The following is a 26214-nucleotide window of genomic DNA, read 5'->3' as shown; positions in this document are numbered from 1 at the left end:
AATGGGCTCTGCTTTCTTCTTACTTAGCCTGCCAGTCTGCTGGGCTCACTGTGGCCTTCGTGGGGCATTTCACTCTCTTGCAAAGTGTCCCAACTGTCCACAGTTGTAACACTTCAGCGTCCAGCGAATGCTGTGGGGTGCTCGGCTTTCTTTTGCCTGCATTTGTTGAGGCCATCTACAGGGTCACCCCAGTTATACCCGATCGCACCCAGGATCGTGGTATGCATTTCTGCAAGGGTGCCTCCTCCTACATTCTGTGGGTCGGGAAGGGCTGCTGCGACTGAAGGATCTAAACTTAAAACTGTGAGCTTTACATGCTCTCGCTCATCCAGGCCGTACATGGTCGCCTGCTGCTTTACTCTGTCAAAGAAATGGTGCGGGTCTGAGGTGGGGAGGAACGGTGTGATCTTATCGCACGCGTCCTATAATTGGGTCACTGTTAAGGGGCTGGAGTATAGACATTCCGCATCGTCCGATGTGGCTGTGCAGTGGGTGGTTACTGGGTTCATTGGGGCTTGAACTATCTGCTCTATGGGGAGTTGGGGCGCTTTTCTCTTCTGTGGCTTTCCGTTCACATATGTTCCCTGAACATATCTCTGCGCTGTTTCATTTAATTCTTCCCAATCAGGGCCGTCTTCCCCTTCTAACTTTGCTCCAAAGGTTTCCTAGAATCCCTTCTGGACTGAAAGTAGAGATTGCAGCTCTGCAATCTGCTTCCGGCACTTTGCGTGGTCTAGTGAGCTTTGTCGTTGCTCCATGGTGGCAGCATGGAGTGCTCTTAATGCTGCCTTCAGGTCACCACAATGTCTCTGCAGTGCTTCTACCTGCTTCTCTGTTTCTTCATGTACCAGGACTGCACGTTGCGTGTCCTGATAGGCCTTTTCATATTGGGACTGGAAGCTGCTTAAGTGCGCCAGACAAAACTGGTGAGCCCTTTTGGCATCGTCCACCTCTCCGTCTTTTGCTGCCAACTTTCTTCTCAATTCTAAGTTCTCGCTTTCCACCTCGCTTACATCGACCTTACTTATTCAATGTATGCCTTCTACTTCTTTCCAGAGCATCCTAACGACCTCCTCTGTGCCTCGCAACTGTGCCAAGCAGGACACGATTGCCATCGGCTTGCGAGCTTTCCCTAAGCTCTTTTTGTGGAACTCGCTCAGGTTCTCCCACCAAGTATGTCCTATACTCCCGGGGCCTGATTCCTCGTTGTCACAGAATTCACTCCAAAGGGGCCATCCCTTCCCTTTGAGATATTTCCTGATTTCTTCCTCCCAAATGGGACATTGTCCCACTCTACTGCTGCTGGTCGCTGCGACTGCAAATTCCTCTGCGTTCATGAGGCGTTGCATTGCCTGCATTGCCATCTTTCCTATCTGAATGCTGCTCTTCAAATTTGGGACAGGGGTATGAAGGCGGTGCTGTAAATATGGGTACGGCTTTCGCTACTTTCCGAAGTACAAACTCATGACAGTTTTATCGCAACAAAAAATCTATCAGTTTTACCTTATCGCCCTGTTAGTTACGCATGCATACACACACTTCCGAATTATGTGTATTGATCAGAACTGCTTGAACGCTTGTGGTTTTCTGTTCCCAATTGGATCTCTAATTCAAATTCTGGGTTCTGCTGGAGTGGTTATGCCACTTCTAGATCGGGTCCCGACGGATGTCGCCAATAATGTTGCTAACTTTCCGGTTGGTTCAATTGCTCTGTTTTATTACATATGCTCTCGAGTCGCCAGGTATCTTTATGATACCGCCATTAGGTTCAAGTCCGAGTAATGTTCAGAACTCAATACACCGGTTAGTAAGATTCAAATCAAAGCACATTTATTATATACAGTAATCGCTACTCATGCATAAATTTTACGTCTAAGCTACTTCTACAACTAACAGGCCTATACTTAACTTCGGACTGGCCCACCAGGTCAAGGGAACAAATGGCCTTTCGTTCGGGTTCTGAGTCTGCGGGATTCGAAGTTGGTACAGATTGGTAGCTAGGAGCGCCTATCTCGTAGCGAGCATTGAAATAAGGCTTACTTCTGTCGGCGGTCACTGCATCGGTCATGGTCAATGTTGATTTGTGTTGCTGGGTGACCCGGGCAGAATGAAGAGAGAGCTGAAGAGAGACCGATTTGAACTTGGGGCTTAACTCTTATAGTCCCCAGGGGCTTCCCACCTTTCGGGGTGGACCCTGTACCTGATCCCGAGTGATTGGACTTTGTCCCAATCGCTTGGTTCGATTTCTCCAATACTGGAGCGGTTCCCTGATCGATGGGCGGTCTTGAGGTGTTCGTTCACCTCCTTTGTGTTGGCTCCTGCTGGCGCCGGGGAGTCTGGCTTTGCTTTGTGTGTCCCAAATGTTACTTATTGTTCCCGGGGATTGCTCATCAGTATGTATATGGCTGCTACATTGTTATGCTGATGGTCGCTGGTATCGATGTTGTCTGGCCTTTTGCAGAGTTAAATACACAGCAAACCTGCATCTGCTGGTTTCTGTCTGTGTTGGCTGACTTTCCCATCAGCCTTTGCCATTCGCCATTTTAAATCGTGAGTTGGCCAATTTAGGTGGCTACTCCTGCACTACCATTCAAGATGACCATGGCTGATCATGCAAATTCAGTATCCCACTCCCGTTTTCTCTCCGTACCCCTTAATCCCTTTAGCTGCAAGCGCCCCGTACAGCTCCCTTTTAAATCTATCCAATGAACTGGCCCCAGCAGCGTTCTGTGGTAGAGAATTCCACAAGTTCCCAACTCCCTGAGAGAAGAGGTTCTTTCTCATCTCAGTCCTGAATAGCTTACCCCTTAATGTTTAGGACGTCCCCAACATTGGGAACATTTTTCCCGCATCTGGCCTGTTCAGCACCATCAAGATTTTATATGTTTCTATGATACCCCTCTCATTCTTCTAAACTTCAATGAGTACAAGCCCAGTCGATTCAGTCTTTCTTCATACGTCAGTCCTGCCATCCGGGAATTAGTCTGGTGAAACACTGCTGGACATTCTCAATGGCAAGAATGTCCTTCCTCAGAAAAGAGACCAAAACTGCACACAATACTCAAGGTGTGGCCTCACCAAGGCCTTGTGTAACTGCAGGAAGACATCCCTACTCCTCAGCTCAAATCCTCTCACTATGAAGGCCAGCATACCATTAGCTTTCCTCACCACCTGCTGTACCTGCATGCCAACCTTCAGCGACTGTTCTACCATGACACCAAGGTCTCGTTGCATTTCCTTTTTTCCTGAACTGCCACCATTCAGATAATAATCTGCCTTCCTGTTTTTGCCACCAAAAAGGATAACCTCACATTTACCCACATTTATACTGCATTTGCCTAGTATTTACCCACTCAGTCAGCCTGTCCAAGGCACTCTGCAGCCTCTTGCATCCTCCTCACAGCACACACTGCCACCCAGCTTAGTGTCATCCACAAATTTGGAGATATTGCATGCAATTCCTTCATCCAAATCATGAATGTATATTGTGAAGAGCTGGATTCCCAGCACTGATCCCTGTGATATCCCACTAGTCCCTGCCTGCCACCCTGAAAAGGACCCGTTTATTCTCACTCTCTGCTTCCTGTCTGCCAACCAGTTCTCTGTCCACGTCAATGCATTACCTCCAATACCATAAGCTTTAATATTTCTCACTAATCTCTTTTGTGGCACCTTGTCAAGAGCCTTTTGAAAGTGCAGATACACAACATCCATTGGTTTACACTTGTCCACTCCACTGGTCACATCCTCCAAAGATTCCAGAAGATTTGTCAATCACGATTTCCCTTTAGTGAATCCACGCTGATTTGGAACGATCCTGTCCCCGCTTTCCAAATGCTCAGTTATTTCATCCTTAATAATTGACTCCAGCATTTTCCCCACCACCAATGTCATACTAACCAGTCTATAATTCCCCAATCTTTCTCTCCCTTCTTTTAAAAAAAGTGGGGTCACATTAGCTCCCCTCCAATCCATTGGAACACTTCCAGAGTCTATAGAATGCTGGAGAATGCCCACCAATTCATCCACAATCTGTAGGGCCAGTTCCTAAGTATTCTTGTGCAGGGCATCAGGCCCTGGGGACTTATTGGATTTTAATCTCATCAATTTCCCCAATACAATTTCCTGACTACTAAGGATTTCCTTCAATTCCTCTTTCATTCTAGACCCTCTGTCCCCTAGTATTTCCGGAAGGTTATTTGTGTCCTCCTTAGTTAAGACAGATCCAAAGTAATTGTTCAACTGGTCTGTCATCTCTTTGTTGACCATTATGAATTCACCTGATTCTAACTGTAAGACATTTGTCTTCACCAATTTTTTCTCTTCACATATCTATAGAGGCTTTTGCAGTCAGTTTTTATGTTTTCTGCAAGCTTTCTCTAATGTTCTATTTTCCCCTTTCGAATTAAACCCTTTGTCCTCCTCTGCTGAATTTTAAATTTCTCCCAGTCCTCAGGCCTGCTGATTTTTCTGGCCAATTTATATGCCTCCTCTTTGGCTTTAACGCTATCCCTCATTTCCCTTGTTAGCCATGGTTGAGCCACCTTCCCCATCTTACTCTTGCGTCAGACAGGGATATACAATTGTTGAAGTTTGTCCATGTGCTCTTTAAATGTCTGCCATTGCCCATCCACCGTCGACCCCTTAAGTGTCCTTTGCCAGCTTATCCTAGCCAATGCACATCTCATACCATGAAAGTTAACTTTCTTTAACTTCAGGTCCCTAGTCTCAGACTTAACTGTGTCACTCTTCCATCTTAATGAAGAATTCTACCATATTATGGTCACTTCTCCTGAAAGGATTTTGCACCACAAAGTTACTAATTAATCCTCTCTCATTGCACAATACCCAGTCCAGGATGGTCTGCTTTCTAATTGGTTTCTCAACATATTGGTCAAGAAAACCATCCCTTATACATTCCAGGAAATCCTCCCTCGTCGCATTGCTACCAGTTTGATTAGCCCAATCAATATGCAGATTGAAGTTATCCATAATAACTGCTTTATCCTTACTGCACGATTCTCTAATTTTCTGTTTATGCCATCCCCAACCTCACAACTACTGTTTGGTGGTCCGTACAACTCCCGCTAACAGTTTTTGCCTTTGGTGTTCCACAGGTCCACCCATACAGATTCCATATCATCCAGGCTAATGTCTTTCTTAACTTTAGCGTTAATCTCCTCTTTAACCAGAAACGCTACCCCACCTCCCTTTCCTTTTCTTCTATCTTCCTGAATATTGAATACCCCTGGATGTTGAGTTCCCACCCTTGGTCACCCTGGAGCCAGGTCTCTGTGATCCCAACTACAGCTCCTCTCATAGGTCACTTTCACAGGCCAGCTGGAGGCATTTAAATCGCCCAGCCTTCCAAATAGAGTTTTATTCTTTCACCAACCTGGCTGGAGACAATTAAGCCAGAAGTTCCTTCCCCAAGTTGACTGGAAGGATCACATCGCCAGGCCGAAAGCTGCTAGAGAGAGATTTTGCTGTGTAATACTTTTCGAGTCTGAACAGAATTGAGACAAAATGGAAACAGTTTTCTGTTCCAGAATCTTCCAGCAACTCTCGGACAAGCCCGTTCAATCCCAAACAAGAATAGAAGTTGTCCCACAGTTTCAGGCATACTGATTGGCTGCTTGCCAAGTCCATAAAAATGACATCACAGGCTGTGCTGCAGATCATCAAGGGGACATCTGGGCCAGTACATTAGATCAGGGCTGTTTTCAGTTTGACCAAATTGACCAAGGTCTGCAGTTTAAAACTAAACTGCAATGTTGCAGGGACAGGGATTGAAAAGAGAAACACAAAACAGACAAGGATTTAACAAGTTCCTTAGAACGGATAGGTGGCACAATGGTGAGTACTGCTGCCTCACAGCACCAGGTAACTGTGTGGAGTTTGTACATTTTCCCTGTGTCTGCATAGGCTTCCTCCGGTGCTCCAGTTTCCTCCCTCAGTCCAAAAATGTGCAGGTTAAGTGTATTGGCCTTGCTAAAATTGTCCCTTAGTGTCCAAAGATGTGCAGGTTATGTGGGGTTACATTGATTAGGGTGGGTGAGTGGTCCTAGGTAGGATACTCTTTGCAGACTTGATGGGCCAAATGGCCTCCTTCTGCCCTGTAGGAATTGTAAAATTCTACAGGTTCACTATTCTGTTTATAATGAATCGCAGATTTGAAAAATCCCACATGAGAAGAACATTCCTATTGCAATGGTCACTCAAACAGAATCTACCCAGACCAACACAGATGCAATGATGGAATTCAAACTGAGGCTAAGAAAAGCTATTTTAGTTCAAATTTCTCATGGTGTATGCATTCTTCCCTGTTAAGGAAGATGATAGGTTGCATGGCCATCACAAAAAATCCAGGCATCCCTACATGAGCAAGCAGAAGCAATGAGGACATTACTGATTGTGTGACTTTGAAGTTGAGGACAGGATGAAGACACAGAACTAGTCATCTTTTTATAATGAATAAGATGGAGAAACCTATGCCATATAGGTTTTTCAGCAGAATAACATGATGTTGAAGTCAAATTGATCGTGCTTAATTGAAATCCCCAAACTCTACCACTGTGAACCAGCTAATATCACAATCTTTTCTCCTTGCTGGTCCCAAGAGGTTGGTGATGGTACAATTTGACTGCAGATCTGCATGGTCCAAGTCACAAGTGGAGTCTTACTGGAATCAGCGTTAGGACTATTGCTCTTCACCAGCTTCCTGAAGTATTTGGATGTGGTGATTAATGAAATTGTGTCCGATGCACGTGTAAATCAGACTTTTTTTTACCAAATAAATATTGTCCAGTCTTAACTTTGATTTCTTGGGGCCTATGTCCTTCAGTATGGGCAGTGCAGTATGATGCATGTTGTCTCTGGGATCGAAATGCAATTAGTGATATTCACCAATGGTGACATAGGAGCAGTTGGACGAAGGCGACATTGTGGACAAACCAGTGAATTGATATCTCATAAGAATAAAGTCAATGAGAAAATGCAGAGTATTTTAGGGTGGCAATAGAATATAAAACCAGGAATATGATACATAGGTAGTATGGCTTTAGCATGGTCATATTTTGAGCAGAGAATTCAGTAAAATGGCACGGGATACCAAAGAGCTGGAGAAGACCATAAAAAATAGGAACAGGAGTAGGTCATTCAGCTCTTTGAGCATGCTCTGCCATTTAATAAGACCATGGCGATCTAACTGTCACTAAGTCTTCTTTTCCTGCCTTCTCACAGTAATCCTTAATTCCCCCACTGATTAAAATCCACTTGATCTCAGCCTTGAAAATGTTCAAGGACTCGGCCTTCATAGCTTTCAGGCGTAAAGAATTCCAAAGATTTACCACTCATCAAGAGAAGAAATTCTTCCTCAAGTCCATCTTAAATAAACAGCCCCGTATACTGCAACTATGCCCTGTGGTCCTATGGTCTCTGATCAGTGGAAACATCCTCCCAACATGTACCCTGTCTAAACACCTAAGAATCTTTATGTTTCAATCATATTACCTCTCATTCTTCTGAACTCCAAGGAGTACAGACCCAACCTGTTTATCTTTCCTCATATAGTAGTTCCTCCATCCCCTGGATTATCCTCTGTTCTGCCTCCAATGATATCTCTTTCCTTAAATAAGGGGACCAAAGCTGCACACTGTATTCAAAATGTGACCTTACTAGTACCTTGTACAGTTGCAGCAAACCCCTTCTTTTATACCCCTCGAAATAAAAGCCTGCATTCCATTTGCCTACCCTATTACCTTCTGCACCTGTGTACTAGCTTTCTGGGTTTCATGAACAAGGACTCCCATGTCCCTTTGTGCTCCAGCTTTCTGCAGTCTCTCTCCATGAAAATAATAATCCACCTTCACATTCTTTCTTCCAAAATGAACACTCACATTTTCCCACATTGAATTCCATCCACTAATTTTCTGCGCACTCACTGAACCTATCAACATCTCTCTGTAAACTACTTATATCTTTCTAACAACCTGCCTTCCCTCCCACATTTGTAATATCTTCAAATTTGGCCACAGTACACTCTATTACTTCCTCCAAATCATTAATATATATTGTGAAGAGCTGCAGTCCAAGTATTGACCCCTGTGACACTCCACTGGTTACTGTCCTCCAACCTGAGAAAGACCCTCTTATCACTACTCGTTGCTTCCTGTTAGTTAGACAATCTTTTACCCATGTCAGAATATGGGGCGAGATTCTCCGACCCCCCGCCGGGTCGGAGAATCGCCGGGGGCTGGCGTGAATCCCGTCCCCGCCGGTTGCCGAAGTCTCTGGCACTGGAGATTCGGCGGGGGCGGGTATCGCGCCGCACCGGTTGGCGGGCCCCCCCGCTCGATTCTCCGGCCCGGATAGGCCGAAGTCCCGCCGCTAAAATGCCTGTCCCGCCGGCGTAAATTAAACCACCTACCTTACCGGCGGGACAAGGCGGCGCGGGCTGGCTCCGGGGTCCTGGGGGGGGTGCGGGGCGATCTGGCCTGGCCCGCAATCAGGGCCCACCGATCCACGGGCAGGCCTGTGCCGTGGGGGCACTCTTTCCCTTCCGCCTCCGCCACGGTCTCCACGATGGCGGAGGCGGAAGAGACTCCCTCCACTGCGCATGCGTGGGAATGCCGTCAGTGGCCGCTGACGCTCCTGCACATGCGCCGCCCGGAGATGTCATTTCCGCGCCAGCTGGCGGGGCACCAAAGGTCTTTTCCGCCAGCTGGCGGGGCGGAAATTCGTCCGGCGCCGACCTAGCCCCTCAATGTTGGGGCTCGGCCCCCAAAGATGCAGAGCATTCAGCACCTTTGGGGCGGCGTGATGCCCGTCTGATTTGCGCCATTTTGGGCGCCAGTCAGTGGACATCGCGCCGTTTCCGGAGAATTTCGTCCATGATCTCCAACACAATGAGCTCATAAGTCGTCTTTTGTGTATCACCTTATCAAATTCCTTTGGAAAATCCAAACATACAACATCGATTGGTTCTCGAGTTGAGAGAAGGATGATCAAAATGGCCTTTATCAAGTTGGGCATTTTTAATAGATAAGTACCAAATGATGTTTTGAAAATGGTGAAGAGAATAGATTTAAAAAAAGATTTATTCTTTCATGGAATGACCAGCATTTGTTGCCCAACCCTAATTGCCCTGCTCGGCCATTTCAGAGGGCAGCCAACCACATCGCTGTGGGTGTGGAGTCACAGCTAGGCCAGACCACGTCAGGATGTCAGATTTCCACAAAGGGCATTTCGTGAATCTGATTTCTTTTTGTGATAATCAATAAGAGTCTCAACTGAGACTAACTATGTTCCAGATTTTATTAATTTAAATTAAATTCCACCAGTTGCCATGATCGGATTTGAACCCATGTCCCCACAGCATTAGCTTGGACTTCTGGATCACTAGCTCAGTGACAAACCACTATGCCACCATTTCCCCCTAGGTGTTTTGATTGTCTGAACTTAATAGAGGCATGTGTGTCAAATACATAAGTGAAGAGTTGGGTTAGATACAAGGGTATATGGTGTTCCACAGGAGGGTATTAGCCTCTGGCAATGGTTCTCAAATTGCGTTCATGGATTCCTGGGGATTCATAGAGACTTTCCAAGGAAACCCAAACTTTTGGGTACGTTGATACTGAGTAGGAATGGTTTAATGGCTGGAAAACATGGATGACTGCTTAAGACACTATGGTTAGGTCTTGGATCTCATCTTGCCACCATGTAGCCACTCAAGCTTGCCTCTAGTTTAGATGGTAAGCTTTTTTGATTGAAACACAAAATGATGTGTTAAATATTAATGGAGTCGATGGCCTCTTACATTGATGCACAGTAACTCAAGGAAATGCACAACGCTGGAAATCTAGACTCAGACCATCCTTCATCTGGTCTCCCAATGCTCTGCAGTGCAACAATTTTACTTGGCAGAGAGAATCAAATTCTATTTTTAATTATATGGGATTCTATCGTAGGGGTTGGGGGCACATTCTGCAATCCATTCCTTTTCCCTGAAAACAAGAAACATTGAGGAAAAATGTGATTGCCCTTGGAAATGGTCGCAGGGATCAATATGCAATTAACCCACCCTCTTTCCATCTGATTCAGGCAGAATGCAAATTGCATTATGCCTGTTTGGCAGCTTGGGACATACATTGGAGACTTCCAGTAGTTAACAAAAGGGTTTATTTAACAGGCACAGAACACTACACAACAAGGCTTAACACTTTGGCTACCTGGTGCACACTGCTCGTGGTCCTGCTCCCCGGCACCATACAAACTCCTCATGGCCAAGATTTGCATACTTGCGTGCAATTGGCCCCGAGCTGGTCACATGGTCCATGGAGACCATCCCCTGAAAGGGGCCACACTACCACATCCCACCCTCCCTAAGGCCCTTATTACAACTGCCCAAAAAACTATATACAGAAGTTACAAATGTCAACAGAGACAACAGGGGAAAGAGAGTCCAGCAAAAAGTTGATTGGTCTGGAGACATCTGGATCCCCCTGGATCTCCATAGCCCTGGCACAGGCTTGGCACTTTTTTGGGGATCGAGTAGTCAGTAGTCCGCAATCTCAGGAGGCACCACTTCAACGACAAGTGAACTGGCCTCACTGGCCTTGACAGGTGCAGCTGGTTAAGCAGAAATGGGAGTCCCTGGCTGCCATTGGCTGAACAGAGTTACAGGAATATTCATGATGCTAGCCAGACTCCAAGTTGGGGGCCGCCACCCCTCGACTCCTCAAGTGGTTGACGTGCTTTTTGATGGCCTTCCTGTTCACATTGACCACTTAAGATACCAACCCTGACTGGGCCACAACCCGTCCTTGTAACCAAGGCAAACCTGAGGCAAAATTACAGACCAACACCGTGTCTCCCACCTGGAGCACCCTGTTGCTCCTCTGCTCTGACCGTTGACTCTTCTGGGAGGCCTGACAGGCCCCCACTCTCCCGATCAAATTTGGAAACACAAGAACCAATCAGGTTCTCAACTGATGACTCATGAGCAGCTCAGCTGGTGTGACCCTTATAGTTAAATGAGGATTGAGTTGCACAACAACAAAGAATTCGCCAACCTCTGGCGAAGCAGTTCATCAGATTGCTTTTTCATGGCAGTCTCGAAAGTTTGGATGGCTCTCTCAGCCAGACCGTTCACAACGAGTGACAGGGGGCTGTCCTCGTCTGTTGTATGCTATTAGCCGCACAGAAACTTGGAAATCATTGCCGGTGAAAAGAGGGTGCCATTGTCTAAAACAATTTACTCGGGAATCCCATGAATGGCAAACACTCGGTGAAATGCATCTATTGTGGGCGCCAAGGTAGTAATCCCCATCTCTTGAACCAATAGCCACTTAGAGTGGGCACCCACCAGCAACAAAAACATCTTGCCAACAAACTGGCATGCATAATCAACATGGATCCTAGTCCATGGGCGACCTAGCCATTCCGAAGGGTGAAGAGTGGCAGAAGCAGCAAAGGTTGCTGTATTTGGCAAGGGTAGCACTATTGTACTAATTCTTCAATGGCTTTTTCTATGCCCGGCCACCAGATGTAACTCCGATCCAACATCTTCATCTTTGAGTGTCCTGGATGGGCACTATGTAGCTCTTGAAGGTGGGCCCCCTGACCTGAGATGAATGAAATGAAATGAAAATCGCTTATTGTCACAAGTAGGCTTCAAATGAAGCTACTGTGAAAAACCCCTCGTTGTCACATTCCAGCGCCTGTTTGGGGAGGCTGGTAAGGGAATTGAACCCGTGCTGTTGGCATTGTTCTGAATTACAAGCCAGCTCTTTAGCCCACTGTGCTAAACCAGCCCCTGAGATGGGACAACCACCTGTAGTCCCCACAGGATCATGCCGTCTTCACATGTTCAACTCGCCTTGATGCGTGAAGAAGGGCCTCAGCTGTTTGGGCTTCTTATATCCTTAGCCATACTGTATAATTTGTTTGACCTTTGAAAGAACGGAGTATTTTTGGGTCCAGTTTCAGGGGCGTCATTCTCCGACCCCCCAGCGGGTCGGAGAATGGCCGTTGGCCGCCGTGAATCCCGCCCCCGCCGGTTGCCGAAGTCTCCGGTACCAGATATTCGGCGGGGGCGGGAATCGGGCCGCGCCAGTTGGCGGGCCCCCCCGCTCGATTCTCCGGCCCGGATGGGCCGCAGTCCCGCCGATAAAGTGCCTGTCCCGCCGGCGTAAATTAGAGTACCTATTTACCGGCGGGACAAGGCGGCATGGGCGGGCTCTGGGGTCCTGGGGGGGACGCAGGGCGATCTGACCCCGGGGGGTGCCCCCACGGTGGCCTGGCCCGCGATCGGGGCCCACCGATCCGCGGACGGCCTGTGCCGTGGGGGCACTCTTTCCCTTCTGCCTCCGCAACGGTCTCCACCATGGCGGAGGCGGAAGAGACTCTCCCCACTGCGCATGCGCGGGAAACTGTCAGTGGCCGCTGACGCTCCCGCGCATGTGCCGCCCCGACATGTCATTTCCGCGCCAGCTGGCGGGGCAACAAAGGCCGTTTCCGCCAGCTGGCGGGGCGGAAATCCCTCCGGCGTCGGCCTAGCCCCTCAATGTTGGGGCTCGGCCCCCAAAGATGCGGAGCATTCCACACCTTTGGGGCGGCGCGATGCCCGTCTGATTGGCGCCGTTTTGGGCGACAGTCGGCAGACATCGTGCCGTTTGGGGAGAATTTCGCCCCTGGTGTGCCCCACGGTCACTGCCAGAGTGTCTAGGAAGTTTAAAGCCAGAATGATGTCCTGGGGTGCAGATGGAGGTGGAATGTTCTTGGGTAGGGGCAGGTGACTTAATGTATCTGCATACCAGAACAATGCTGAAAAGCATAGTTGTAGACTGCCAATAACGAACCCCAACCCTGCACCCTCACCAAGGCCATGGGTGGTATCACATTTCAGCACCATTGGTTTCCCTGGGTCAAAATGCATTGAGGTTTGGTGGTTGTAATGTTTGCTTCACAACTTGGAAGGCTTCCTTATGGAGTTCCCTCCATTGCCACCACTGATTCTTCCTTCATAGCTGGTGTAATGTTGCCAATGTTGTGGCTTAATTCAAAATAAACCTTCCATAATAATTGACCATACCGAGGAAGGATTTAAGCTTGCTGACATTTTTAGGTGCACAGACGTCTTGTACAGCCTTGATGTTTTCTCATCAACGCAGAATCCCAGGTATGTAATTTCTGAGGATTGAAAAGTACATTGTTTGCATTTTAGGGGGACCCCTGCATCACAAAACCTCTTTCATACTTCCTCTCGGCAGGCCATGTGTTCTTCTGGTGCAGTGCAAGTGTGAGCATGTCATCAAGGTGAACCATCACCGTGGGAACTCCCTGGAGGAGAATTTCCATCATATGCCGGAAGATAATGCAGGCTGAAGCAATGATGAACGATAGTCTGGTTTATTGGAAGAGGTCTTTGTGGGTATTGATTGTAGCAAACCTCTGAGACTCCTCATCCAACTCTAATTGCAGATAGGCGTGACTTAGGTCCAATTTTGAAGAGGTGAGGCACCCCGCTAGTTGAGCATATAGGTCCTCAATTCGGGGAATCGGATACCAACCGACCTGGGCAGCCTGATTTATGGGCAGCTTATAATCCCCACAAAGCCTTATCAAACGATCAGGCTTAAGGACAGACACTATTGGCACTGACCACTCTGAAAATTGAACCGCTCATTTATACCAGCTCTTCCAATCACTTTAACTCTGCTTCAAATTCATGGTGCAATGCGTATGGCACTGGTCTGACTCTGATGAACTTGTATGTCAAGTCCGAATTACATGGAAACATACATAGAAAATAGAAGCAGGAGGAGGTCATTTGGCCCTTCATTATGATCATGGCTGATCATCAAATTTAATATCCTGATCCTGCCATTCCCCCCCTGCCGCCCCCATATCCCTTTATTCCGTTAGCCCCAAGAACTATATCGAACTCCTTCTTGAATTTTCACAACTTTTTGGCCTCAACTACTTTCTGTGGTAGTGAATTCCACATATTTGACACTCTCTGGGTGCAGAAATTTCTCCTCACCTCAGTCCTAAAAGGTTTACCCCTTAACCTCAAATTATGACCCCTAGTTCTGGACTCCCCCACCATTGAGAACATTCTTTATGAATCTAACCTATCTAATCCTGTTAGAATTTTATAAGTTTCTATGAGATCCCCTCTCACTCTTCTAAACTCCAATCCTAAACACCTTACTCTCTTCTTCTATGACAGTCCCGCCATCCCAGGAATCAACCTGGTAAACCTTCGCTGCATTCCCTCCACAGCAAGAATATCTTTCCTCAGACAGATACCAAAGCGGCACACAGTACTCCAGGTGTGGCCACACCAATGCCCTATACAATTCAAGTAAAACATCCCTATTCCTATACTCAAATCCCCTCACTATGAAGGTGAACATACCATTTTGCCTTCTTTACTGCCTGCTGTATCTGCGAGCTTACTTTCAGTGACTGATGCACAAGGACACCAAGGTCTCGCTGAGTATCCACCTCTCTCAATTTACACCCATTCAAATAATAATGCTCCTTCCTATTTTTGCTACCAAAGTGAATAAGCTCACATTTATCCACATTGTACACATACGCCATGCATATGCCCACTCACTCAGCCTGTCAAATTCCACTGAAGGATCTCTGCATCCTCCTCACAGCTCACCCTCCCACCCAACTTTGTATTGTCTGCAAATTTGGAGAAAATACATTTAATTTCTTCATCCAAATCATTGATATATAAAATGAACAGTTGGGGCCCCAGCAGACTCCTGCGGCACTCCACTGCCTGCCAATCAAAAAGACCTATTTATTCCAACTTTTTGCTTTCTGCCTGCTAACGAGCTTTCTATCCATATCGAGTCACCACCCGAAATCCTATGCAATTTAAGTTTACATCTTAACTTGCCATGTGAGTCCTTGTCAAAAGCCTTCTGAAAGCCTAGATAAACAATATCCACCGGGTCTCCCTGGTCAACTTAACTAATTACATCTTCAAAGAATTCTAGTAGGTTTGTCAAGTATGGTTTCCATTTCATAAATCCGTGCTGACTTTGTCCGATTGTACCACTGCTTTCCAAATGCCGTGCTATGAAATCCTTGATCATGGACTCTAGCAACTTCCCTATTACCGATATTTGGCTCACTAGTCTACAGTTCCTTGTTTTCTCTCTACCTCGCTTTTTGAATAGCTGGGTTATATTAGCTACCCTCCAATCTGTAGGAACCATTCTATTGTCCAGAGAATCATGGAAAATGGCCACCAATGAATCTACTACTTCTAGGGCCACTTCCTTAAGTACTCTGGGATGAAGATTATCAGGCCATGGAGATTTATCCACCTTCAATCCCATTAATTTGTCCAAAACCATTTCTTTATCAATACTAATTTCCTTCAGTTCCTCGCTGAAACATGGGTTTCTCAGACCTGCTGGTACACCATGTCTTCCTTTATGAAGACAGAAGTAAAGTACGAATTTAGTTCCTCGGCCATTTCTTTGTACCCCGTTATGAAATACCCCGGTTAGCACTGCTGCCTCACAGTGCCAATGAACCGGGTTTGATCCCGGTCCCAGGTCACTGTCCGTGTGGAGTTTGCACATTCTCCCCGTCTCTGCGTGGGTCTTACCCCCACAGCCCAAAAGGATGTTCAGGATAGATGAATTGGCCACGCTAAATTGCCCCTCAATTGGAAAAAATAATTGGGTACTCTAACTTAAAAAAAACACGTTCCTTTGTCACGTGCAGCTCTGAATTCCTGTCTACTGTGGGGCTTATTTGCGGAGTGGGGGCGCGGGTAGCCAGCTGTGGGACTTCGCTATCAGGCCGCTTGCTCAAAATGATGGCCCAATAGCAGGAATCCCTCGGGAATCCCTCATATTCCTTGCCATACTTGAATTGCATGGCGAGGGACACTGAATTGCTTCCTGATGGGAGCGTAAATCAGTAGCAATTCTCCTCTGGCGGGAGAACATATGGCTGGATTCTCCACCAGCTGACACCGGTGTTGGGGTCCTCAATCCCGCGGAGAATCGCGAAATCGGGATCGGCGCCCAAACCCCTGCTGGTGCCTCCCAGAGTGCATCTGAGGCCCCCCCCCCTCCCACAATGTACTACCTGCCTATCCCTCCTCTACCAGGCCTCCCCATGCCCCCATCAGGGAGACCCCCCCCCAGGGACACCTTCAATAGAGAGATGCCCCAAGGACACCTGCAATAGGAACCCCCCACCCTCCCCCCCAGGTTACCTGATCGGGACTCCTGCAATATGGAGGCCAACCCCAGAAACCCCTGGGAGCCCCAAACTAAAAGGGACCCACCACAGAGACCATGAACTAAAGAGCCACCCCACAGGGTCTCCCTGACTAAAATTACCCCTCCTCCACCACAGATCCCGTCCTCCAGAAAGTGTGCGTTCTAAGCACTAAGTGCATTCCAATCATTTAGGCGTCCGTGGCCAGATTATTGCTGAGTAAGTGCAGCATGATAGTGCAGTTGATGGCTACTTCAATCACTTTGCTGATGATGGAGAGTGGACTGCTGGGGAGTTTGTCCTGTTTTTGTGGACAGGACACACCTGGGCAATTTTCTGCATTGCCAGGTAGGTGCTAGTGTTGTAGCTGTACTGGAATTGCTTGGCTAGGGGTGCGGCAGGTTCTGGAGCACAAGTCGTCAGTACTATTGTCGGAATATTGTCAGAGCCCATAGCCTTTGCTGTATCCAGTGCCTTCAGCCTTTTCTTGATATCACGTGGAGTGAATCATATTGGCTGAAAACTGACATCTGTGATGCAGTGGACCTCCGGAGGAGACTGAGATGGATTATTCACTCGGCACTTCTGGCTGAAGATATTTGCAAATGTTTCATCCTTGTCTTTTGCACAGATGTGCTGGGTTCCTCCATCATTGAGGATGGGGCTATTTGTGGAGACCCCTCCTCCAGAGAGTTATGTAATTGTCCACCACCATTCACAGTTGGATGTGGCAGGATTGCAGATCTTAGATTTGATATGTTTGTTGTGGAATCGCTTACTTGCTGCTTATGCTGTTTGGCACAGAAGTTGTCCTGTTTAGTCGCTTCACCGGGTTGGCACCCCACTTTTAGGTATGCCTGATGTTGCTGCTGGCATGTTCTCCCGCACTCTTTATGGAACCAGGGTTGATCCCCCGGCTTGGTGGTAATGGTAGAGTGGAGGATATGCCGGATCAAGAGATTGCAGATTGTGGTTGAATACAATTCTGCTGCTGCTGATGGCCCACAGCGCCTCATAGATACATATAGATACATAGAAGATAGGAGCAGGAGGAGGCCTTTTTGACCTTTGAGCCTGCTCCGCCATTCATCACTATCATGGCTGATCATCCAACTCAATAGCCTAATCCTGCTTTCTCCCCATAGCCTTTGATCCCATTCTCACCACGTGCTATATCTAGCTGCCTCTTGAATATATTCAAATTTTTAGCATCAACTACTTACTGTGATAATGAATTCCACAGGCTCACCACTCTTTGTGTGAAGAAATGTTTCCTTATATCTGTCCGAAATGGTTTACCCTGAATCCTCAGACTGTGACCCCTGGGGCGGGATTCTCCGACCCCCCGCCGGGTCGGAGAATCGCCGGGGGGGGCGGTGTGAATCCCGCCCCCGCTGGCCCCCGAATTCTCCGGCACGGAATCGCGCCGCGCCGGTCAGCGGCCCATTACCGATGTTAGGCTTACTGGTCTATAATTCCCTGCTTTCTCGCTACCTCCCTTTTTGAATATCGGAGTGATGTGAGCTACCCTCCAATCTGCAGGGACAGTTCCAGAGACTATAGAAGCCCAGAAGATGACAACCAATGTATCCATTATTTCCAGAGCCACCTCCTTTAGCACTCTGGAATGCAGATTCTCAAGCCTTGGGGATTTATCCGCCTTCAATCCCATCAATTTTCCCAGCACCTTTCTCTACTAATATTGATCTCCCTCAGTTCTTCCCTCCCACTAAACCTTTCATTCTCCAGCATTTCTGGTATCTGATTTGTGTCCTCTTTTGTGCAGACAGAACCAAAAATATGTATTCAATTGCTCAGTCACTTCTTTGTCCCTTATTATGCATTACCCTGTTTCTGTCTTTAGGGGGCCTATATTTCTCTTTACCAATCTCTTGCTTTTCACATTTCTATCGAAACTCTTACGGCGGGATTCTCCGATCCCCCGCCCGGCTGGAGAATCGCCGGGGAGCGGCATGAATCTCGCCCCGCCACCGTTTTTTCGGTGTGGGCGGGAATCGCATTGCGCGGTCGGGGGCTGCTGTCAGCGGCCTGCACGGCGATCCTCCGTCCCGCTATGGGCCGAGTGGCCGCCCGTTTCCGTCCAGTCCCGCCGGCGTATATTACACCACCAGGTCCGTACCGGTGGGACCTGGCTCTGCGGGCGGCCTGCGGAGTCCTCGGGGAGGGGCGGGGAGATCTGGTCCCGGGGGGGGCCCCAACGGTGGTGGGCCTGTGCCATGGGGGCACCATTTCCCTCCGCACCGGCCGCTGTAACGGTCCGTCATGGCTGGTGCGGAGAAGAACCCCCCTGCGCATGCGCTGGGATGACGCCAGTACACACTGGCACTCCTGCGCATGCGACAACTCGCACCGGCCGGCGGAGGCCCTTCGGCGCCGGCTGGCACAGCGCCAATCCCGCCGCCGCCAGCCTAGCCCCTGAAGATGCGGAGTTTATATTTTTAAAATTTAAAATTTTTTAAAAATATAAATTTAGAGTACCCAATTCATTTTTTCCAATTAAGGGGTAATTTAGCATCGCCAATCCACCTACCCTGCACATCTTTGGGTTGTGGGGGCGGAACACATGCAAACACGGGGAGAATGTGCAAACTCCACACGGACAGTGACCCAGAGCCGGGATTCGAACCTGGGATCTCGGCGCCGTGAAGCAGCAATGCTAACCACTGTGCGACCTTGCTGCCCCCAGTGTCAGTCTTTAAATTCCCTGCAAGCTTCCTTTCGTACTGTACATTCCCCTTCTTAATCAATCCCTTTGTGTTTCTCAGATAAATTGTAAACTGCTTCCAATCCTCAGATCTATTATTTTTCTTGGCCAATCTGTATGCTTCTTCTTTGGATCGGATACAATTTCTAATATCCTTTGTAAGCCATGGATTGGCCCTTTTACCCTCTTTGCTTTTGTGCCAGACAGGAATGAACAGATACTGTAGTTCCCCCATGCGTTCCGTGAATGTTTGCCATTGTCTATCCATTGTCTTTAAGTAACTCTCCCCAATCTATCAAGGCCAACTCACGCCCCATATCTTCATAGTTCCCTTTATTAAGATTCAGCACACTAGTATCCGAATGAACTACTTCACACTCCACCTTGATAAAAAATTCTATTCTGTTATGGATGTCCAGTCTTGAGTTGCTAAATTTGTTTGAAGTCTATCCCATTTAGCAATGTGGTAGAACCTAGAACATACAGTGCAGAAGGAGGCCATTCAGCCCATCGACTCTGCACGGACCCACTGAAGCCCTCACTTACACCCTATCCCCCTAACCCAATAATTCCTCCTAACCTTTTTGGGCACTAAGGGCAATTTGATGTGGCCAATCCACCTAACCTGCACATCTTTGTGCCACACAACAAAATGGAGGGTATATTCAATGTGAAGACGGGACTTTGTCTCCATAAGGACTGTGCGGCGGTCACTTCTACCGATACTGTCATGGACAGATGCATCTGCAGCAGGCAGGTCGGTGAGGGTGAGGTCAAGTATGTTTTTCCCTCTTGTTGGTTCCCTCACCAGCTGCTGCAGTCCCAGTCTAGCAGCTATGACCTTTAGGACCTGGCCAGCTGAGTCTGTGGTGGCACTACTGAGCCACTCTTGGTGATGGACATTGAACTTCCCCCATTCAGAGTATATTCTGCGCCCTTGCCATCCTTATTGCTTCCTCCAAGCGGTGTTCAACATGGCGGAGTACTAGTTCATTAGTTGGGAATTGTGTGGGAATCAGCAGGAGTTTTCAAAGAATAGTACAGCACAGGGACAGGCCCTTCAGCCATCCAAGCCTGTGCTGATCATGATGCCTGTCTTAACTAAAACCTTCTGCACTTCTGGGGTCTGTATCCCTCTGTTCCCATCCTGTTCATTTATTTGTCAAGATGTCTCTTACAGGTCGCTATCGTACCTGCTTCCACCACCTCAGTGGCAGCGGGTTCGAGGCACTCACCACCCTCTGTGTAAAACACTTGTCTCGCATATCACCTCTAAACCTTGCCACTTGCAGCTTAAACCTATGTCTCCTAGTAATTGAGTTTTCACCCGAGGAAAAGCTTCTGAGTATCCACTCTGTCCATGTCACTCATAATTTTGTAAACTTCTATCAGGTCGCCCCTCATTCTGTCATTCCAGTGAAAACAATCTGAGTTTATCCCACCTCTCCTCATAGCTAATACCCACCAGGCCAGTCAGCATCCTGGTAAATCTCTTCTGTACCCTCTCCAAAGCCTCCACATCCTTCTGGTAGTGTGGCGACCAGAATTGTAAGCAATATTCCAAGTGTAGCCTAAGGTTCTGTACAGCTGCAGAATGACATGCCAATTTTTATACTCAATGCCCTGACTGTAAGCATGCCATATGCCTTCTTGACTACCTTATCCACCTGCTTTGCCACTTTCAGTGACCTGTGGACCTGTACGCCCAATCTCTCTTCCTGTCAATACTCCCAAGGGTATTGCCATTTACTGTCTTCCCATCTGTATTAGACCTTCCAAAATGCATTACCTCACATTTGTCCAGATTAAACTCCATCTGCCATCTCTCCGCCCAAGTCTCCAACTGATCCATAATCTGCTCAATCCTCTGACAATCCTCATCACTATCCGCAACTTCACCAATCTTTGAGTCGTCCGCAAACTTACTGATCAGACCAGTTACATTTTCTTCAAAATCATTTATATATCTACAAACAGTAAAAGTCTCAGCACTGATCCCTGTGGAACACCACTAGCCACAGTCCTCCATGCAGAAAAACACTCTTCCACTCCAACCTCTGTTTTTCATGACCAAGCCAGTTCTGTATCCATCTTGCCATTCCTTGTCCATGTTTAACCTGAAGCCATGAGACTTCATGGGGTCCAGAGTCGATCTTGGGGACTCCAAGAGCAACTCCCTCCTGACTCTATACCACTGTGCTGCTACCTCTGCTGGGTCTGCATTGCTGGTGAGACAGGACAAACCCAGGAATAGTGACAGTGCTGTCTGGGACATTGTCTGTAAGATATGATTCTGTGAGTATGACTGTAAGACTGTTGTTTAACTAGTCTGTGAGACAGCTCTCATAACTTCGGCACAAGCTCCCATATGTTAGTAAGGAGGACTTTGCAGGGTCAACAGTGCTGGGTTTTGCCATTGTCGTTTGCGGTGGCTGGGTCGATGCCGGGTGATCTGTCTGGCTTCATTCCTTTTTTGGATTTTTGTAGCAGTTATATCTCACCACAGTAAGCAATGCAACAAAAGCACTTCATATTTAGTCAGTACACCACTTGACTTTTACAGGGAAATAACAAATGTTTTGCTGATAAGTTGAGTGTGAGCCTGGCTCTGGGTAACACAGCATAAATTTAGGTATTATCAGATCTTAATCGGAACATCACATTCAGTCAATCAATGGTCTCTAGAAACAGATGCAGTATATTTAAAAAGAGCACTCCACATTCCACTGCCTGAAAGTAGCCTTTATCAGCAGAGGACTGATAGGGAGTAGAGCAATTTCTTACCGCGGGTGAGAATGCCTGACCTCATTAAACTATTCTTGACTGAAATGTCTCTGACTTCAATGAAAAGTGTAATGCTTAATCTACAAAGGAATTTGTAAAAACACTGTCCCCCTGCCACAACTTTCCTTTGCAAAATCATGATGCTGTCACTTCCTATATCTTATTTAAACTGTCTCATGTTCCCATGATGTGGCCTGTCAGAGCAGCATTTAAGACATTTGCTTTAAATAATTGGAAGTGCCTAGCTGGGGAATAGAGAACTGCCAGCCACTTGAATTCAGTATCAACATAGGGCTGATGTTTGTTTTTTCTTTTGGGTGGATGCCTGAGGCCACTGGCAGTATAGCACATGGAACCCCATTTCTACAGCCACCTGAGCGAATGCAATTTTAAAATAGGCTGCAGAATGGTCTCATCTTAGAACAAATGGAGTATTCTTCAGATTACAATCCTACAGTGTATGTAAAACCACAATGCAATTTTACTAAGGGAAAGCATGTAGTCCACCCAAATGGAACTGAACTATAAGTCCTTAAAAGGACCACCGAAGTGCACTCCAAAATGTTTTAGGACAATGTTATGGTTCCTCTCACCCATTGTTGGTCCTTCTCTGTCCCCACCATCAGAATTTATTTATTTTTTCAAATTTAAAGTGTCCAATTTTCTTTCCAATGAAGGGACAATTTATCGTGGCCAATCCACCTACCCTGCAGATCTTTGGGTTGTGGGGTGAGACCCACGGAGACGCCCGGAGAGAATGTGAAAACTCCACACGGACATTGACCCGGGGCTGGGATCGAATCTGGATCCTTGGTGCCTTGAAGCAGCAGTGCTAACCACTGCGCTACAGTGCCACCCACCCACCATCCAGAATTGCCCCTGTCTCTTTAACAACCCACTTCCAGTACAGCTAATGTGAAAACTGCAGAGGAATTTGTAAAAATCTGTTCTCTGACCATAGTTTTCCATTACAAAATTATGATGCTGCCATTTTCTATACCTCCTATACCTTCCATGTTCTCCTGAAGTGGCTGGTTCGTGCAGCATTTACGACATTAGCTTTAAACAATTGAAGTGTCCGGCTGAAGATTCAGAGTTGCCAGATTGCACCCTCTCAAATTTCAACACTGGCAACTTGCCAGAATCATTCCAGTGAGGTATAAAAATGCTTGGACCTCTCGTCAATTTCATTGGGTTTGTGATTGCAATAACTCCAAAAGAAACTGTCAGAAATGTAATTGGATATATTTTCATCTATATACACAAGTTATTCTTGTACCTCACTCTCAGTCCCTATGACCAGGCCCTGTCTGAGGCCTGCTTTTATCCTCTAGTTCTGACGAGCCCCAGGTGGTGGGTCTCCGCCCCCTCCCTGGGGAGCTCCTCTTCAATAAGCTCCATTGGAAGATCATTTATTGTTGGGAGCGATTCAGTGGCCTTGTTACACTCGAGCGAGAGCGTGATGAGGCCGGTGAATAGCGGGAGAGGCCAAAAATGCAAACCGTGCCAGGCGCCAAACTGTTTTCGATGCGACCGGCAATGCCCATCTGCGACTGGCACAAGCTTCACAGCGCCTCGGCTATCCCCATCTGAGACCAGGACATGTCCCATAGCGCCTCATCAAGGTCCGCTTGGTACTAGGTCACGTACCCAAGCGAGTCAAGCATTCTATTGTGGCCCTCAGCCATGGCCGTCACCGACTGCGCCACGCCTTGTTCACCTCCACTCATGCTGCTGATATCGTGTGACAGGCTCCCCACTGCGGTAACGACCCTAGCAGTATTGGCCACGGTGTCACGCATTGCCAGTGCCATCTCCTGTGCCCGTAGCCTCTGGGGCTCCCCCAATCAGCTATGGACCTGTTGGAGTGTCGCTGGCATTCCCTCTGAATATCACAGCTGCTCCCTAACGTCTCCATCAAGTCCGGGTAAACCTGCTCCAGAGGCTCAGCATCTGACTGGGATCCACCTGGGTCCTGGAATCCAACAGCCCTCCGACTGCTGTCTCGCCTGGGCATTCCTGCCTCCACCTGATGTGCAATTGCAACTTTGTGGTGTTCACCATAATGTGCCCAAGAACCCTGTCTACTATCATTGCCCACTTGGGTGCGTGTCTCTGAGCTAATGGACAGTGGGGATGACAGTTGTGACGCATCTGTGATGGCATCCTCAGAGCTCTCCTCCGATGTGTTCCCTTGGGAGGCTGGGGGGGTGGGGGGGAACCACCTTGGATGGGCCGGCACCGTCTGCCGGAGATCCTGTGGGAGAATGGACATGTGGTCAGTGGGAGGATGGGTCAATCTGTGTGGCATTAACAACTCATGTATCACAGTTTTTGTCGATGGTTGTCCAGTGGTTCCTCACCTCAGCATGGCATGATGCAAGGGGTGGTGCAAGGCCCATTCCCGTAGGGGGGGGGCGGGGCAAACTCACCCTTGTGGTCCGGTGTAGGTCGCTGACCTTCTTGTGCCGGTCCTCCTGGTGACGATGCCCGAGCTGACGGACACTGTCACTTCCTCCCTGGTGGCACTGGCTGCCCTGAGGTTGACAGCTTCAAACTCCTGGGTGTACACATCACTAACAATCTTTTCTGGTTTATCACATCCATTCTGCGACCAAGAAAGCACAACAGCACCTGTACGTCTTCAGGAAACTGAGGGAATGCTGCATATCGCATTGACTCTTGCCAATTTTTACAGATGCATCATAGAAAGCATCCTAACTGACTGCATCACAGCCTGGTATGCCAACTGCTCGGCCTAAATCCTTAAGAAACTACAGAGTCATGAACAAAGCCCAGTCCACCACGCGAACCTGCCTTCCATCCATTCACTCTGCCTGCACCTCCTGCTGCCTTGGGAAAGCAGGCAACATAACCAAAGATCCCTCCTACCCAGGTTATTCTCTCTTCCAACCTCTTTCATTGGGCAGAAGATTCAAAAGACGGAGAACACGCACCAACAGGTTCAAAAACAGCTTCTTCCCCACTGTTACCAGACTCCTGAAAAGCCCTCCTATGGCTGAACTGATCTCTCTATGCATTTTCTTTTCTGTGATAGCACTATACGCGATGTCTAGTTCCATATATTTACATTGTGTATTTATCATATGTCTTGTGTGTTTCACATATGGAATGATCTGCCTGGACTGTACCCAGAATATTTGGATCCACCCCAGGTCTGCATCCCTGAATCGTGGGGCCAGTCATGTCGGCCCCATGGCTGCCGGCCGTGTGGCGTTGGCCGTGCAAGAGCAGTTTAAGTGCTGCTCTACCTTGTTAGCGGCGGGGCGGGGGGTGGGGGGTGGGGGGGGGGGGGGGGGGTGCTGGCGAGCACGGTCCTGGCAAATCAGCTGGTGGGCCATGATTTGTGGCATGAAACCCTTGGGGCCTCCTTAAGTGGACCAATTAATATTGGATTGTGCTGCCAGCTTCACTGGGCAGGGCACCAGGATGCTCACAGCACTTCCTGCTTACTACCATACCTCAAAACGTTTTAATTGAATCACGCCCTAAGGGCTGGATTCTTCCACCCCACCGACTGCAAGACTGCCACGTGCGGGACGTGGACCATGTAAAGGCCCATTGACCTCGGGCACGAATTTCTAGTCGCCGGGCAGGTGCGGCCGGAGAATCCCGCCCTCAATGTCATTTTGGACAGGTTTGGCAGGGTTTTTCCCACCAGCCTTTTGGGTGAGATTCAGACCTGGATTCACCCACACTTAGTTGTTTTTATGGGGCCTCGGAAGTTTCTCACCGGTCTAGCCCACACTATGAATGTTTTTCAACAGCGGGGAGCTGAACTCGCTGGCGAGACTGGCTCCTCAGAGATTGAGGCCCAATTTTGAAAGGGTGCCCCGATATCTAAGTGAGCTTGAGGATCCCCCACGCTCCCCAAATACAAGTACAAAGCCAACCCCCCCCCCCTCGCAGAAAAAAGGCATTACCCCCCAACTCCCAATGAGCACAGCCCACTATGGGGTCACTGAAAGCTCTTCCCCTTTCAAAACCCCCCAGGCCCCGTTTCAGAACCCCCCCTTTCAGGACATCCCATCACTCCCCCAACTTTTATGAAGGTTCTTCATATCACCCTTTCATCCCCACCCTTCATCCCCCCACCCTCCATACTTTACCACCTTTAGCTCCCCCCCCCCTTTCATGTGCATGAGCCCCCTCAGGCCCTGAACCTTGGAAGTGCCAACCTGGCACATGGGCACCCTGACACTGCCAGCCCAGGCAGTGCCCCTGGCACCTTGGAAGTGCCAACCGGGCACCCTGGCAGGTACCCTCCTGCCCTGTCCCTGACCAGCCGGGGGTTCTAATGGCCTCCGAGACCCTTGGAGTGACCATCATGTCTGCCGTCTATTTGTGGAGATCAGTACTAATCGGCACCCAGGTGAGGCCTCGCCCGTGCGGCTGGTGACTCCCGGGTGCCAGGAGACTGC

The sequence above is a fragment of the Scyliorhinus torazame genome, chromosome 3 (genome assembly GCF_047496885.1).
Source record: "Scyliorhinus torazame isolate Kashiwa2021f chromosome 3, sScyTor2.1, whole genome shotgun sequence".
In the NCBI taxonomy this organism is placed as follows: domain Eukaryota; kingdom Metazoa; phylum Chordata; class Chondrichthyes; order Carcharhiniformes; family Scyliorhinidae; genus Scyliorhinus; species Scyliorhinus torazame.
Note: the sequence above shows the minus strand (reverse complement) of the source record.